Source organism: Halichoerus grypus, chromosome 9 (assembly GCF_964656455.1).
Source record: "Halichoerus grypus chromosome 9, mHalGry1.hap1.1, whole genome shotgun sequence".
In the NCBI taxonomy this organism is placed as follows: Eukaryota; Metazoa; Chordata; class Mammalia; order Carnivora; family Phocidae; genus Halichoerus; species Halichoerus grypus.
In genome coordinates, this window is record NC_135720.1 from 48,283,761 (window position 1) to 48,300,504 (window position 16,744).

Sequence of the window (16,744 nt, forward strand, 5' to 3'; positions counted from 1 at the left end):
AGGTATGGATAGGGGCTGAATTACTATTAGGCTCGTTTGAATACTGTAGATTAACATTTGTCCAAGAGATGTTTATTGAATTGTAGCTTGCCATTTAATCCTCCCAGAACCCGAGCTTCTCATGTAAAACATTTCTTCCCAATAGTTGTTTCTAAATAATCAGGGGTGGAAAAGAAGTTGAACAATTTATTTGATCTCCCAATCCCCAAGAACATTATTTGTCTCTATGCAGTCTAGATGATTAAATAGTCTGGTTGCTCAGAGTGGATTAATTTTCATCTATATCCACCTCTACATATTTTGGAGAATAATGATATTCAAAGAGATTGAGTACTAAAGCTATAATTCAATTCAGGCCTGCCTTAAGATCTATACAATAATAGGTTTTCCGCATGGTTGATGGAGTAATTCAGGGAGGATTTGATCAGACCCTCCAATCATTCTTCCTTTCCATTACACTTCTCCTAATACTAGGGAAAGTGGATTACAGTAAAACAAATATCATAAGATGGTGAATCTGCTCAAATATATGCCCTCCTCCAACACTTTGTTAATCATTGCTGTAAATATTAAAGATTCATTACTTCCTCATTGTACATTGCTCAAATGCAAATCAGATTTTAGGAAGTAGTCTATTATTTCCTTAAAACAAGGACTGCTTCATTATATATTGTATTTCAGTATTTTGTGCAACATTTTCATGAAGTCAAAAATTATAATACTTTGGTTATATTGCTGTATATCTCAAATGAGAATTGGATGTATTTCAGATAACTTGAAATAATTTAAAGACAACCTATATTCAGGCCTTTCCATTGGTACCATAATACTGATGGTGCAAAACAAAGCATGCAGAATTCATAGTATAAAGCCATCTCTGTAAGAAATTATTTTGACAACTCATTTTTTTAAAATAATTTATTATAATTCTACCAAAAAAACACACTTTTTTAAAGAGCAATATAAACACCATGCTATAAGATCTAAATGAAGTGTAAATAAGTATAGACAATGTAAGTGAAGAACTAGATAATTGGAAATATATAAAACAAATATACAAAGCAAATATTTGGGTATCAGAAATGTCCACAGGTTAATCAGTTTATTCTAGTACAAATATTTGGAATAATTTAAATCATTCACTCTAAATTGAGTAGATTTTACAGTTATAGTTAAGACATATAACATCACACTGTTTAAAACCTTGGGGGCAGAAGTACTAGCTCACATTTAGAGTCATACTAATATTGAAACTGTAGAATTCAAAATGATTGTCCGTTTTGAAGGAGGAAGAAAGAAATAATACTGAATTTTTGTTTTAAATTAGAAGACATGATAGTCAAGTGTGGGGAAATTTGAAACAAAGAAGTCAAAATACCGTATTTGTTTTGTTCAGATTTGATTTTTCAAAAAACTTTGTTTCCATCTGGCTTCTAGTATCACATAGTTGTAGTTTTGAATTAGTTCTGCTACAGATAAATACCTTATAAGCTTTTGTCAACTATTCCTTTGCGTATATGCATTAATGAACATCTCATCACCAAATAATAAGCTAATGAGTACATGTAAGGTTATGGCAAACTTTATTGTTTTAAGTATATTATTATTATTCATCAAACCTAAAAAATAAAATACAGGTAGTAGAACAAAAACTGTCATTTTTCTTTAGTGTGCAGTGTTTCCAAATCAGTATTTTCTTATCCCATTAGCCCATATGTGCATATTAACCAGTTTCAATTAGAAGCATAGTTCTGTTCCCATTTTCTTGCAAAATCAACGTAGATATTCAAGGAGTACTTTGTTAAATAATTGCAGGCTTCCAGATAATTATAGAGGACATATCTACAAATATGTGAGTGGCTTTGCTGTCTTTCATTTTCTTTTGTGGCCCTGATTTATCTTTCTATCTTTTTTTCAAATTTCTATACCATAAGAAAAAAAAATGTTTGCCATAAATCAAGAAATTCTAAGTTAAAGTTTCAGATTTAAGTTTATAGTTTGTTTTTCAGGACCAACATTATTTCTAAGTGAGGATTCCTAAGAAATCCTCCCAGATCCATGCTCCCAATTTAAAACTGAGTCACCTCAAGTTCAAATCACATGCAGATATAGATGTGTAGTAAAGGAAGTGACAGAGGGAAGGCCTAACAGGCCTTCTCCTTTGAGGTGATTTGCTAGAGCCACTTGACCTCATCTCTTTTCAGTCCCTCTAATGGAATAGATGTGTAAGGCTGAGCATGTGGCTACTTCCTCTCTCCTGTATCCTGCCCTCTCTCCTTTGTTTTACCCCCCACAACCACACTCCTGCCCACCCCGTCTCCATCCCATATTCCTGATGCCATAAACAAATTCTTCTGGACTGGCTTTGAAGGAGGGGGAGGGTTATTTATTAAGATCCCACAAAGATTAAATCAGGTCATGTTGTGACATAGTCTCAAGGTCCTACGATGTGGGTGGGAAAGATGCATTTCATGCCAACAAGCCTTATTTCTCTAGTAAGCAGTAACATCCAGAAAAAATATGGCAACGTGTAGTTCAAAGAGGTGCAAATCTTTCAGTTGAAGAGTTAGTGGGTTCACTTGGAGAGCTCCTTCTATAATATTTCATGTTCAATTTGGTTTTACATGCAGCCTAACACAAGCAAATATAAAATCTTAATATGATTTAATAAGACTTTGGGTATTTGCCACCTAGGGGTGCAACAATAAAATATACACTTACATTATTTTACAGCTACTCCCTAACACACACACACCCACATACCATTTTGACCTCAGACATGGCATCCATTAAAAAAAAGTAGTATCAGTTGGCTAATCTATTTCATCTCTATTTCATCTCATTTGCTGTTGGAACAGTGGATAAAGGGACATTGTAATATCTGATGCCTTCTGACTCGATGTCATCAAGCCATTCATTTAATAAAAAAATAAAAATGAAGAAAATGAAGGAAAAAAAAAAAAAAGCAATGAACAAGCCTGGAAATCAAGCAACCTCCATAGATTTCATTGTGATTCATCAGGTTTGAATTTCCTACAAAGGTATCTTGCAAGAGTTGCTCTAGGCCTTTTACTTAATGTTTAATATTCACTTGATTATTGTTCCTCTCTTGAGGGATTCTCGCTGCTATACAGGTCATTTCATAGTTGGTACCATCCAAGTGTGCCCTTTTCTTTGGTGGTACATTTCCCTCGAGTCATCTGCTTCTCTTTAAAATGGAACTTATCGGTATCTTTGCTTAACTTCTGGTGAAAGGCTTCTGCAAGCTCCTTACGTATATGTTCAGGCACTGAGTCAATGTGTACAGGATGTATGTCTTACTACTCAATTTAAATTAACTTTTGCTAAGGCCAAGTCTTTAAAATATCAGGGTAGTTAAAGCAATTAAGCAGTGCTATCTGAGCCATGACTCAACATCTCGGTTTTCAGATGATGAGATAAAATCTACCTGTTCGGGCTATTGCCTTTACAAAAATATAAAACCATCTGATATTCATTTTAACAGGGCATAAATCATGGCAATGTACATAAATCAAAGGAATGTTTTCAATTTCAGACCCCAAGAGCCAAGAGAGATAAGCTGATCTTAAAAGATCCAACTAAACGAGGGAAACAGATGTCAGAGACTGCATTTCAGAGTTTTTTCCTCTGTAAGAATGTTAATTTCTCCTCTTGTTCATAATGCCCTAAGAAAGGAAAAAGCCGCACACCGTACCTTGTCATACTAAGTGCCCCTATCACCTGGAATTAAAGCACAAAGCAGAGCTAAACTGAGAATGCTCCAGGCTGAATGACTGATCAGAAACATTACATTTCAGTGCTTCATTTGTACAAAATGCCCAAGAATATGGACCTACTTCGTGTGGGTTTCCTTTGAGGACTATTTAATCAGGTGCTTTAGAAAACAGAGTATAAACACTATTTAAAAATTAACTACATATGTTATAATATATCAAAGATACATGGGTATTCAACTTGAGATAGCAATCATAGTATGTTGTAAAAAACACTGGAGTATAAATTGAGAAATGTGGGTTTTAATCTTTACTTTTCCACTGTATTAACCCATGGTCCTCAAATAAGTCACTGATGTAACACCTCTTTTATATTCCTTTAGCTCTTAAATTGGGATAATAATATCTGCTAGCTAGTTAGGATGGATTTTGTGAAAATCAAACAAGGTAATTATTTAAAAGTGTTTAGGAAATGTAAAATAACATGGCAAATATTTTTACTATGAATTCATTTTGTGGTTACCAATAGCAATTGTATAGACTAGACCAATAAATTATTCATTCATTTGTTCCTTTAAAAATATATAATTTAAAATAATAATTTGGAGATTCTTAAAACCCCGTGCTGAAGTCAAGCATGCATACAAGTCATCATGTTGCAGTTCAGTAATTCACGTTCTATTCCAAATTTTTTTTTTTAAGATTTTATTTACTTATTTGACAGAGAGAGATACAGTGAGAGAGGAAATGCAAGCAGGGGGAGTGGGAGAGGGAGAAGCAGGCTTCCTGCGGAGCAGAGAGACTGATGCCGGGAACCATCCTAGGACCCTGGGATCATGACCTGAGCCGAAGGCAGATGCTTAACCAACTGAGCCACCCAGGCACCCCCTATTCCACACTTCTATAAGAGTATGGATGCAGGATCCATGGTGTACTTTTGTCAAAGAGGACAGATTTAAGAAAGATGAGACATCTGGAAAGATGAGTAGGGGTCTGCCACACAGAGAAATCAGAGATCACTTCAGGCACAGAAAAAACATGAGCTAAAAGTGAGAGCTAAGTGAAAAACATTTTAGAGAACTTTAAGAATTTCAGTGCAGATGAGACATAGATTGAATGCTGAAAGTGTAGTTGGTTTGAGGAAAGCGGTGAATACTGGACATGTTGAATTTGGGGTGCTTATGGGACAGCCAGATGGCTATGTGGTCTGGAGCCCAGCAGGGGATGTCTGAGTGAAACAGGGGTTCCCAGGTCCTCAGTGGAGCTGCAGTGGCTTACTCCATCAGAGTTGATATGACGATCCAAGAAGAGTGTGTGATGGCATGCCTGGTGTATTTGTCATGCAAAACAAATAGTTTTTTAACTTTTTATTTTGAAACAACTACAGATTCAAAGGAAGTTGGGAAGATAGTACAAAGAAGTCTCGTGTATCCATTATGCAGTTTCTCCCAAAGGTTAGATTTTGCAGAACTATGGTACAATATCAAAACCAGATAATTGACATTGGTACAATGAATGTGTATAGCCGTATGTCAATTTATCACATGTGTACATTGGTGTAACCACCATCAAAATTGGGATACAGAACTATCCCATGACCAGAACTATCCCATAACCTTTGTGCTTCCATTTGATAGCCATATAGCCACATTATCCTCTTCTTTATCAATAAGTTAATCAACCAATGAGCATTTACTTCTCATGGAATGGAGGTGAGTCTACCACAAACTCTGAAACGTTGTCAGTTAGGCAAATATGTTGAGATTTCTTTCAAAGAGATGAAACTGATGGCCCATTGTGAAGATTTATCATACATGATCCATCATAAGCCTCTTAAGTGAGAATCCAAATCCAGAAATTTGAATCTGAAGGGAAAACTTTAAAACCAAAATTCAGGTTAACTTTATAAAGAAGAAAGAAAGAAGAATTAAATTCTCCCTCTCTCTCTGTCTCTCACTCACTCTGTGAGTGTGTGTATGATACTCAAACCACGGTTGTGAACAGTTTCTTATTTCAGCAATTCTCAGGAAAGAATGAGTGAAAGAACATTCAATTAAATCATATTAACTCTCTTGTTAGGCCTGATATTACTAAATCTAAACAAACATTGTTTCCTTTGATTTATCTCAATCTTATGACTTTCAGTCATCAAGATAAACTACCAGTGGGCAAATCTGACTGAGCCTTTTGCTTTTATACAAATATTGTACTTTGTTTCCCTGACTCTACTACTGCATTCTATATTCTTCAAAAAACAACCAGAGCTATCCTCTGAAAATGTAAATTAGACTATAATACCTCATTTTGAAAACTTTTCAGTGGCTTCCCAATGTGCTTGAAATAAAATCCATATGCTTAGATCTCCCTTCAGCAACAAAGGACTTACTTCACTAGCTGCTGGGAATTTGGCCAGGGAATTTCAGCCCTCAGGTATCAGCCTTCCTTGTAGATGGCCTTGGCTGAAGAAAACTCTTTCTTTCAAAGTCATGCCTACTTTCAGGAGCAGCCCATATCCAGTGGCTGATCGATGTTGCAGTACAGTTTGGAACAGCTCTAAAGGGCCATCCCAGCTCCAGTGCTCCCGTGGAGTTGGCAGATACCTTTGTTGGAATTACAGTGCTACTCATCATCTCCCTTCGCCCTATCCCCATTCATCTCTGCCTTCCAAAGTTGACCTTAAGATCATTGCTAATAAAGGCCCCCATACCGATTTCTGTCTTAAAGACTGCTTCCAGGAACTCAACCTGGGACCCTGACCACAGTCTATGAGGATCTACATAAGCTGGCCCCTACCTACTTGTCCATTTACCTCACCTCAGTGCCCCTTTGCTTGCTGCTAGACACAACACCTTCTTTTGCTTCCTTAGCTGCACTACCCCTTGAAGACCTCAGCATTTTCATTTCCTTGGCTGGAGCACTCTCATGGCTCTTTATGTGGCTGGTCATTTCTCATTTTTCAGGCATCTGCTTTTCAAACTCCTTCTCAAACCACCTTATCTCTAGTAACCCCTGGAAACTTCTTCCCTTTTTTCCCCTTCATTTTATGTGTAACTTTGAAATGATCTCATCTCCTTCCTCTTGACTAGAAGCTCCAGGAAAGCAAAGATCAGGTCTGTTTGGTTCACCATTGTGTCCTTAATACCTAGAAGGGTCCTTAGCACCTAAATGATCAGTAAATATCTACTAGATGAATAAAAAACTCAAAAATGCCTCAGGAATAAATTTTACTTTTATGTTCTCTTAAGAAGGCTTTATTTCCAATTTCAGGTTTTATAAGTGGTATAATATCAGAGTCAGTAACACATAACACACACACACTCACACACACACACACTCTATACACAAGCCATTTTGATATCAGTCTACTGCATACAAATCCCCTTCAAAATGGGATAGTACTTTAAGTGGCAAAGTTTAATTTTACTCATTAAACTTGACTCGTGTACTTAGCATTCTTTTGCAGTTACTAGACTTTTGCAAAGATCCTGCAATCATTTCAAATTATGACGACATTACTTCTCTCGATTGTGACGTTACGGAAAACAAAGTCCTTCAACAGGCAGAACCCAGGTGTCTCCACCCACTTCTCTCAAGTGAAGGGATTATGCAAGCAAGTGACAGAAAAGCACACCCTCTGACTCTGAAAGACTGACAACTCTGGAGGGGCAAGGGACACAGAAGCATGCTGCAGAATAAAATAGGTAAGGGACTCCAAACATCCACATGTGAATTCACTTACGGAAATTACTCTTTTGATGAATCAGAGCAATCACTATGAGACATTCAGATTTAAAGTGAAAGGTAGAGCCTGCCCATAATTTCTATGAAATTATGCATCTTAGAACTTTCCCAAGGCCTGGACCAAAGAGCAAATATCTACCTGTCAGGCGACTACAGCTGTATCTTGCTACCAGGAACCTAATAGGCAAATTCACTTTGAAGTTGCTGAAGCTCATTTGTGTCCACATGTTCTTTCATCTCGTGCTCCCGTTTTTATGTGTACCAGCACCTGGCTCTGGGAGAAAAACAGATATAATACTCAAAGCAATGCTGTGCCATCAGTGTTGAGTACAAAAGCTTAGTGATAGATATTTTACTTATGTTACTCCAAGTTTGACTTACAAAAGGCTGAATAAATCATCCCAACATCAATACACTAACATCCTTCAAGATGATTAATTTACTTTGCAACAGAAGCATCTTCCTGAAAAGGCACGTTTTGTTGGAAAATAAATTCTCTCTAGGCACATATTTCTGAAGCATTAGAATTAATCATTTTGGAACTGGGGAGAAAATATGAACATTTTTTGATGAGGATCTAGTTTTATTAATAGAGACACACATAATTCAATTTTGGCTTTATTCTAGCTCTTCTTTGGCAATTTGTTTTTCTAACAGTGATAAGATATTGATTTTTTCTAGGGTTCTAACATGGAAAGCGCTCTGTTCTGTATAGATCTTATCATATTAAAAAAGTACAATTTTTAATTCAAATTAGATTATTAAAGACTATTACCAGCAAGAGATCTATTTTTAAATTAGATCTCCTTTAGTTTTATATACTTGGAGTTAAGAGATAAATATTTTCATTACATGCTTTAAAAAGTGTGACTCTTTTTTAACTATACTAAATAGATATATGTCCATCAACCAATATTTTGGCATTTTTCTTAAAAGCCACTTGTTGAACAACAAGAGGAAAAAAATAACCCAATGCTTAAGATACCAAATGTTTTAAAAAGCAAAAAGGTGGTCTTACCCAAAGATTTTTATAGTCATAAATGTTAAGCTGTCAAAATATATAATGCAAATGGTCAGCATTTTATGGATCAAGTTCAGGCTTTTCTACACCATCCCCCATTTGTATTTAGTGCCTTATGCAAATGCAAATATTTATTCAGATATCTTTTCCATATATCTAGCTTCTGAAGCTCAGCTTATAATAAGTTTTATGTATTAGTCTATGCTTTACAGAGGGACCTCAGACTTCGAACTATAATGTGAGTGAAAACAAGGATGGAAAATGATGCTGAAATGTATACTCTTATCCATCAATAATGGAATGATAAATATATCCATATACAAATGAATCAGTATCCACTTAATATATTGAAATAAATATTTTAAGAAAAACCAATAATATATATGGAAAGGGGCAATGCATATACACAGGAAATGTTTAAGAAACTGCCATTTCCTCGTGCATATTGGATATGAAGGAAATACACATGTGCATCATCATGGTCAACAGGGATCTTGGAAATTTGGAGTGGGGCTTGTAATTCTAGTTCTCCAGACTGGGCTTAAATCTTCCTGAGCAGAGTGGTTCTAAGTAATTTGTTTGATGCTTGATGTAGGGTAGCTCTTTAATCTATTACCCAAACCAGTATAAGATGTGGCACCATAATGATTACACTGGTACAGTAAGTGAAAGCTAGGGCTGTCTCAGGTACCTTGGGATGGTGGGGACCCTATTGAGTGGAATAAACCAGAGAATCATCAAGACAGCTTGTCCATTTCTGGATTATTAAACTGTAGTAGCTTGAAGACGAGATATGCCCACTTACATAGAAAATAATCATGGGTTAGCCTGGTGATGGGTATTGAGGAGGGCACGTTCTGCATGGAGCACTGGGTGTTATGCACAAACAATGAATCATGGAACACTATATCTAAAACTAATGATGTAATGTATGGGGATTTAACATAACAATAAAAAAATTAAAAAAAAAAGAACAACAACAATAAAATTGCATGGAAATGAAAAAAAAAGAAAATAATCAATAACTTTTATTGAAATTAAAAATTACTCATTTTAGGGCATTAAATGAGTCTCTGGTTTAAAAGATATTAAAGATATTGCTAGATATCCAGAAAAATGTATTCTTACCTTTTCCCATAATAGTAATTGCTGCTGGGACCTGCTTAACCCCTAGACCCCATCTAGGGCAGTGATCCTGGCTTCTCTGCAGCTGATTATGGCCACATGACTAACTCTGATAAATAAAATGTGAGCCAAAGCAAGTGTGTGATTTCTTATTGACTTGATTCTGAGCTTCCCTCTTTAGTGTATGGAAAGGCAATGACTGGAACAATCTTGAAACCAACCATTGAAGGCAGCCCGCCCACTGTCAGACTGGATCTTTGGATTACTATATGGGGCAGAGTGTCCACTCACCTGAAAAGTGAACTATCAGAACTATTACATGGGAGAGAAGTAAAATCATAGGTTCTTAAACCACATTATTGGTTGGGTATCTTTATTAGGCAGCCAAGCCTTTAACCCTATCTCATGCAAGGCAAGAGCTTACATTAATCATCTCTTCTTTATTAGTAGCAACTGACTCAAAAGCTAAAGGGTTGGAAACAGTTTTCTTTTGGAGACTATCTCTGCAGTTTTAACAACCCAAATGTATACTTGGTCTATTGCTATGAGAGTCACATGAATGAGACCAAAGATGACATTGTATAATTTCAGAAAGCATCTTTCATATCATAGTCTAGGTGAAAAATGCCTCCCGGAATAATCACTGTACTACCTGGGTAGACATATCCAGAGGCCCAGCTCTGTCAGGCATTTCAAAGGACAGTTACAATAACACCATGTTGTCTAATCTAATTTGTCTCCTGGGAATACCAAGCTAAACTTGATCCCTGGTATTTTTTTCCTGTACCTTGACTGTGCATCCATAATCTATCAGTTGTTTCATTCACTCTTGTTTTGCAGCTTTTAGCACTAACTAGCATATTCTTCAACCTACCTTCACACTTATCACTCCTGTGCCTGTTGTCCCAGAGTTAGGCCTATAACCTCCAATTAGCCGTCCACCTTGCTTCCTGACTGATCCTGCACCTGTGCTACTTTTCCCACCCCAAGTTGCCTTCCCTATCACACTTTGGCTGTGGAAGATACCTAGAGATGATAAGCTGTAAGAAGCTAGAGGAATTGTGGAAGCACAATATCAGAGCAGGTGTTCTACTGAGTTGACTGGAAGAATGAAAGATGTACCTGGAAGCTCTCAGGGTCTCTTCTAGTGCTTAATAGCATCTAAGGAGAGCTATCAATGATCCCTGGTAACCTAGAGACTTGCTATTGATCCTAAATGTGGTCCAGCAGCATTGGCATCACCTGGGGGCTACTAGAAATACAGAATCTCAGGCCCCAGAGCTCCAAAATCAGAATCTGCATTTTCACAGGATTTGTATTTTAACAGGTGGTTTGTATGCACATTAAAGTTTACAAAGCACTGGTTGAGAAACCAGACTGGCTGAGCTGAGATATGGAGGCAGAAGATGGACACAAAGCATTGACCCATGAAAAGATTGCCAACTCAACACTAAATCTGCCAAGCAGTGACATTAAAGAAGCAACTCTGTCATGCATAAGCTTTCCAGCTGGAAAGGGTATGTTGCAGGATCATTGGTAACTCTTCTTTAAACACTGTAAGGACATAGCCAGGCTTAGATTTTTGAATTTTTATTTGCCAAATACTATATTTTTGCTTCTTAATAAATGATATTTTGAGGATATACGGGTCAACATGCTCCCAAAGTGGGAAGCAATTCTAGGGAATTTCTCCTGTTTATACTAGAAAGGGCCTTGAGCCAATTGAAGAATGAAAGCCTGAACCTTAGTCTGGGACTGACTGTCACATGATGCCTCTAACAAGAAATAGAAGAGACTTTTTTTTTCCCTGTCTTAATACTCATAGTAAAATGCTATCCCTGTAGATACACTGTTGGACTGCAACCTATTAAAATATATATAAAGAAATACAGCAGCTGTACCTACCAGTTTTGGTGAGAAAATAATTTAATCTGGACTAATTTCTGACAAAACCACGATTTCTCTGCATGAGAGAAACAGTTACAGTCCTAGGAAGTCTACTTAAAAAGTCATTGGTTTCAAGTTTTAAATACATTTACTAGGGCTTACAAATTTTCCGGATAAGGGTAGGGTTGTACCAGTATGGTTAACACAAAGAAAGAATATCACACAGAAAGTGAGGGATCCAGAGGATTATGAAAAATATTACATTGTAACCGAGAACTCAGGCTCCTCCTATGTTTATCACACACACACAAAAACAGATTTGAGAAGCTCTGAAACCAAATAAACCAAACTTCCTTTCAACCACTAGACCAATTCCAGAAGAGTAGACTCTGTTGGAAGGGTTGGCAGCGACACAGAACATAGAAACAAAAGAGAGGAGTTAGGGATCACTTCAAGTGACCATAAATCAAAGCAGCTCGAGCTGGAGAAACGTCTTTAAAGTAAAGCCAGTGAGAAAAACAGCAGGCCCACCAAAAGGGCTCTTGTGTGCCTTTTTTGTTATTCCTCCCTTTCATGCAAAAAGGATGACTAATATTACTTTGTTTCAAGTAGCAATAATTTTTAAATATCTTATGAAATTTTATCCATGCTACAGATACAACTCCACAAAGAGCCACAGAAAGCTCATTCGAGCTCCACTGGGAGGAAGTTACTTTCTTGGCTGGTGTAGAGAGTAGAGGATGTGAAAAGGTTTTATAGATAATTAATGTCACCCAGTTACCAATCCAGAGGTCAGAGAATCAGACTCATTAATTTAATCATATACTAGTTGAAGCTTCAAGCACTTCCTTTTTAAATGTATCTACTATCTTTGAAAAACTCTCCAATGAGTGCCAATTCTGAGAATAAAGAAAACTTCAACACACATCACAGCCCTGCCAACGAGGCTTGTGGGATGCTATTTTGATCATTTCTCTGCCTTTTAAGTGGAATCCAAAAGAAAATTTTCAAACAAAGAGTCTTGTTTTGAAGCTTTTATTCTCTAATGCAAACACCAAAACAAGAATCCCAAACAACTGGCTCATCCTTCCAACACACATTCAAATGTGCATAATGGGATAATGGATCTGCCCTAATGAAGGATAAGGGAATTCATCAAAAAGTCTTAGAGAAGTAAGTGAAATCCTGTGGTGAATTCTAAGTCCTAATGTGTTGGTTATTAGCACTTCCTGCTGGGGACAAGGAAACAGTTTGGTGAAAGATATTAATGATGAAATACCAGGGCCAGTGTTAGGAAATGCCGTGGTCGTAGACAAACATACACATGCTACTATTGTTACTCATCTTGTTAGTATGACTATATCTTTCACAAATTATCTGGGAAATACAATAACATTAAAGAAAAAATTAAAGCAAATTTATTAAATGAATTTTTCAACTATCTAAATACAACTGGTTGGTTAGTAATGTTCCTTGTGCACATATTTTCATACTTCAACACAGAATGCAACTATCATTTTGTATTTGATATTTTCATTTGACATTATTAGCATATTTTTTACTTCTGTTAATTTTTATAATTATAATAAGCATATAATACTCTTACTGTTGGAATATAGTGTGCTAAATAATTTCCCATAATATAAGACAAGTAGAATGTATCTTACTTTTTTCCTCTATATACTACAAATAAAACAGTCATATTTATAGCTCATAGGTTTTTATTTTTTTGCTTATTCAGAATTATTTCCTTAGTATGAATGACTCAATCTTGAATTCCCTCATCAAGAGATCTCCTTTCGGCTGGAACCACCATCTTCCAGTAATTCGCCAAAATGACCAACACAAAGGGAAAGAGGAGAGGTACCCGCTATATGTTCTCTAGGCCTTTTAGAAAACATGGAGTTGTTCCTTTGGCCACATACATGCTAATCTATAAGAAAGGTGATATTGTGGACATCAAGGGAACGGGCACTGTTCCAAAAGGAATACCCACAAATGTTACCATGGCAAAACTGGAAGAATCTACAATGTTAGTCAGCATGCTGTTGGCATTGTTGTAAACAAACAAGTTAAGGGCAAGATTCTTGCCATGAGAATTAATGTACGCATTGAGCATATTAAACACTCAAAGAGTCGAGACAGCTTTCTGAAGTGTATGAAGGAAAATGATCAGAAAAAGAAGTAAGCCAAAGAGAAAGGTACTTGGGTTCAACTGAAGCGCCAGCCTGCCCCACCCAGAGAAGCACACTTTGTGAGAACCAATGGAAAGGAGCCCAAACTGCTGGAACCCATTCCTTATGAATTCATGGCATGATAAATGTAAAGAAAACAAAAGACCTCAAGACTGTTAAAAAAAAAAAAAGAGAGATCTATTTATGGTTCCTTCTACAAAATGTCTCCATTGCCTTTCTAGTTTTTCCCAATTACACTCCTTACCAAACAATTAATAAGGGTATCACCCTCTCAAGAATGATAACTATCCTAAACAATTTGCCTTTTATATTTATGAACTATATTTTTCTTTAGCTTAGATTATTTTTAAATGTATGAGAAAGATTAAACTTTTTCTCACACACTTTAAAAAATTATATACAAATAATAGTGAATTAAATAAAATATTATTGGAGTTATGATTAAAGTGTGTATAGGATTATGCATATTTCTTTTTTATGAATTGCTTAAATTCTCAGTTCATTTTAGAATGAATATTAAATTTTATTTGTAATCCAAAGGAATTATCATTATACTGTGGTATTTACTATCTATAATATTAAATGAGAATATTTTTTCCTAATCTGTTTTTTAGATTTCATTGCATTTTAAATAGTTTTGTTCATTGTCTTTATTTAGAAAATCTAAAGTTTATGCACACTAATTTGTTACTATATTTCATAGAGAATGCCTTTTAAACTTAAAGGTAATACAAATAATATATTACATTCTTCTGCATGTCAAAACATACAATTCAAAGGCAAACAAAAAAACGGAACAACAATCACAAGAAATTACTTGATAAAGCATTAACATCTTTTCTACATCACAGTTTTACACAAATTGAAAACCACAGTAGATACAAAGGAAAAAAATCTCAAAAGGATAAATGAATGCAAGCCAAAAAGAGGAAATATCTTTATTTGTGCCAATAATCAAAAATGCAAATTTGAAACAGAATTAAAGATAGTCAATTGTCTACCCACAACCTGGGTGGGACAGGGCAGCTGAGCACTCCAGGTCCACAATGCCTGCCCCTCCCCCTTCTGCCTCCAGGTGTGCTATGGTAGAGGCCTCTGGCCTGAGCCAGAAGGCAAGACAAACAGACTGTCATGTGGGAACCAATATACCTAAACCCTGTGAAATTCAAGTAACAACAAGAGGAAAGGGAGGGGAAAATCTGGCAGAAAAAATAAAGAAGCTCTGAGATGGAGATTCATACTGGATAAAGAGCAGAAGTTTCATAACTGAACTGAATTAAAACCTCTTTAACTGTTCTGAGTCTCCAGATTAAATTAAGCATAGTCTTCCCATGTCCAAGAAGGAATAAAGATGTCAAGAAACAGTAAGCAGTTACAAGAATAAAGCATTTCATATTAGAGTGGTAGCTGGTGGATTACATCCTATTTTTATACAGTACTACCCAAGATTTCATCTCTTATGGTGAATAGTCAATACTGCCAAGGCAAGGTGAGAATGGGACTCACCTACACTGTTGGAGAGAATGAGGTGGCTGCCAGGGTACTAAAGTCCCCAGCTTCCCCAACCCCAACTGAGCCCCTTGGCCCCTGACTTCCTACCTGTGGTAAGGTTATTTTTTCTTCCCATCCCAGATTTTCCATCATCTCTTGATATCCAGCCTATCTTCCCCCTGTGGGATTGCCCATAAACATCTCTCCAGTCCCTAACCTCCTATGCCTCCAAAAGGAGGTGACTCTCTCATTTCCCCAGTAAGTCCTTAATTTTCTGCTCTTTTAGCATCACTGACAGTGAATCTATCCATTCTCTTGGTGAAACCCTCACATCTCTATATTAGGGACTGGACTTTCTTCAGGCTTCCACTACGAAGCTGACCCCAAGGACAAGCTACCCCAATATAATACTTCACGTCTTCTCTGAAGCATTTTTGCTTATTCACCATCCTTATGACTTCCCAAGATCATATTGTAGATGACTGTCTCAAAACAGCATACTCAAATAACATCCCTCCAGAGAGATAGATTCCTCCCCAAAAGTGAAATTATCTCTTTATCCTACAAAATCAAACTTTTTGCAATTTATTAAGTGATCAATCCATTCTTCCCCAGTTGTAAAGGTCCACTCTCTCCCAGATACCCCATGACATAATTTCATAAACAATAGTGAAAACAGCTACCATTTATCTTGAATGCTCATTTTCTAACAGGCAGAATGTTAACCAATTTTTTAAATATATTTTCACATTTCACTTGGCAAGAATTGAGCTTTGGATAAGTTCATATGTTATATTTCTATTTTGCAATTATTATTTCAAAAACTAAATGGCTTATCTAAATTTCATAACATAAATTTGTGAGTCAGTAAGAAAGATGTTACGTATCCATATCACATAGATAAATAAACAGAGGTTTAGAAGGATTTCAAAAGTCCAGATATTGCCTAACTAGTGAGTGGTCCAAGTCAGGATTCAACTGATCTCGCTGCAAAGCCTTACTCTTTTCTGTCTGTATCGAAGTAGATTATTGCTTGGTCCCTTGCCTGTGATGATTCTTCTGAGGAAAATATGTCATGTTTCTTAAGTTCTAATAGCGGTTGATATTAATTAATTTTGTTAGCAGGACTGCCAAAAAAGGGGAAGTTCTAGAATATGCCTTTATTGTAGCAGGAGAAGCTATAGAATCCTCTACTGGAGGATTCCTGCTGAAAACTCAGTCAATGATTTTGCTAACGATGGTGGTAATTCTAAGCAAAAATACAATGTGTTGACAATTTTTCCTTGGTTGAAAATAGATCTTTTAGAATCTGAGTATGGAAAATATGCTCAGTGTTTTTTAAGAGTCTACTGTTTGATAGATCATTTCTCCTTCATAAACATGATTTCTATTTGAAATCAGATATTTTCCTTTGCCCTAGAATCCTGTTTTCACATCCCTAGGCCTCCTGAATGCTTAAAATATTCTCTGAAGAAAGAAACAATCCAAAATAAATAATTCACTGCACTGTTTTCAAGAACACTAGATTTTAATTAGCTCTTTGTTTGTTT

The 16,744-nt window shown here is 36.2% G+C and overlaps 1 pseudogene across 1 annotated transcript in view; it reads left to right on the forward strand.

Moving 5' to 3' along the window:
* Positions 1–13,873, forward strand: part of LOC118524496 (large ribosomal subunit protein eL21 pseudogene) — a 77,825-nt pseudogene extending 63,952 nt beyond the window's left edge. The window contains exon 2 of the transcript XR_013440910.1: positions 13,300–13,873. The product of XR_013440910.1 is annotated as a large ribosomal subunit protein eL21 pseudogene (transcript). The remainder of the gene's footprint in view (positions 1–13,299) is intronic.
* The last annotated feature ends 2,871 nt before the right edge of the window (positions 13,874–16,744 follow it).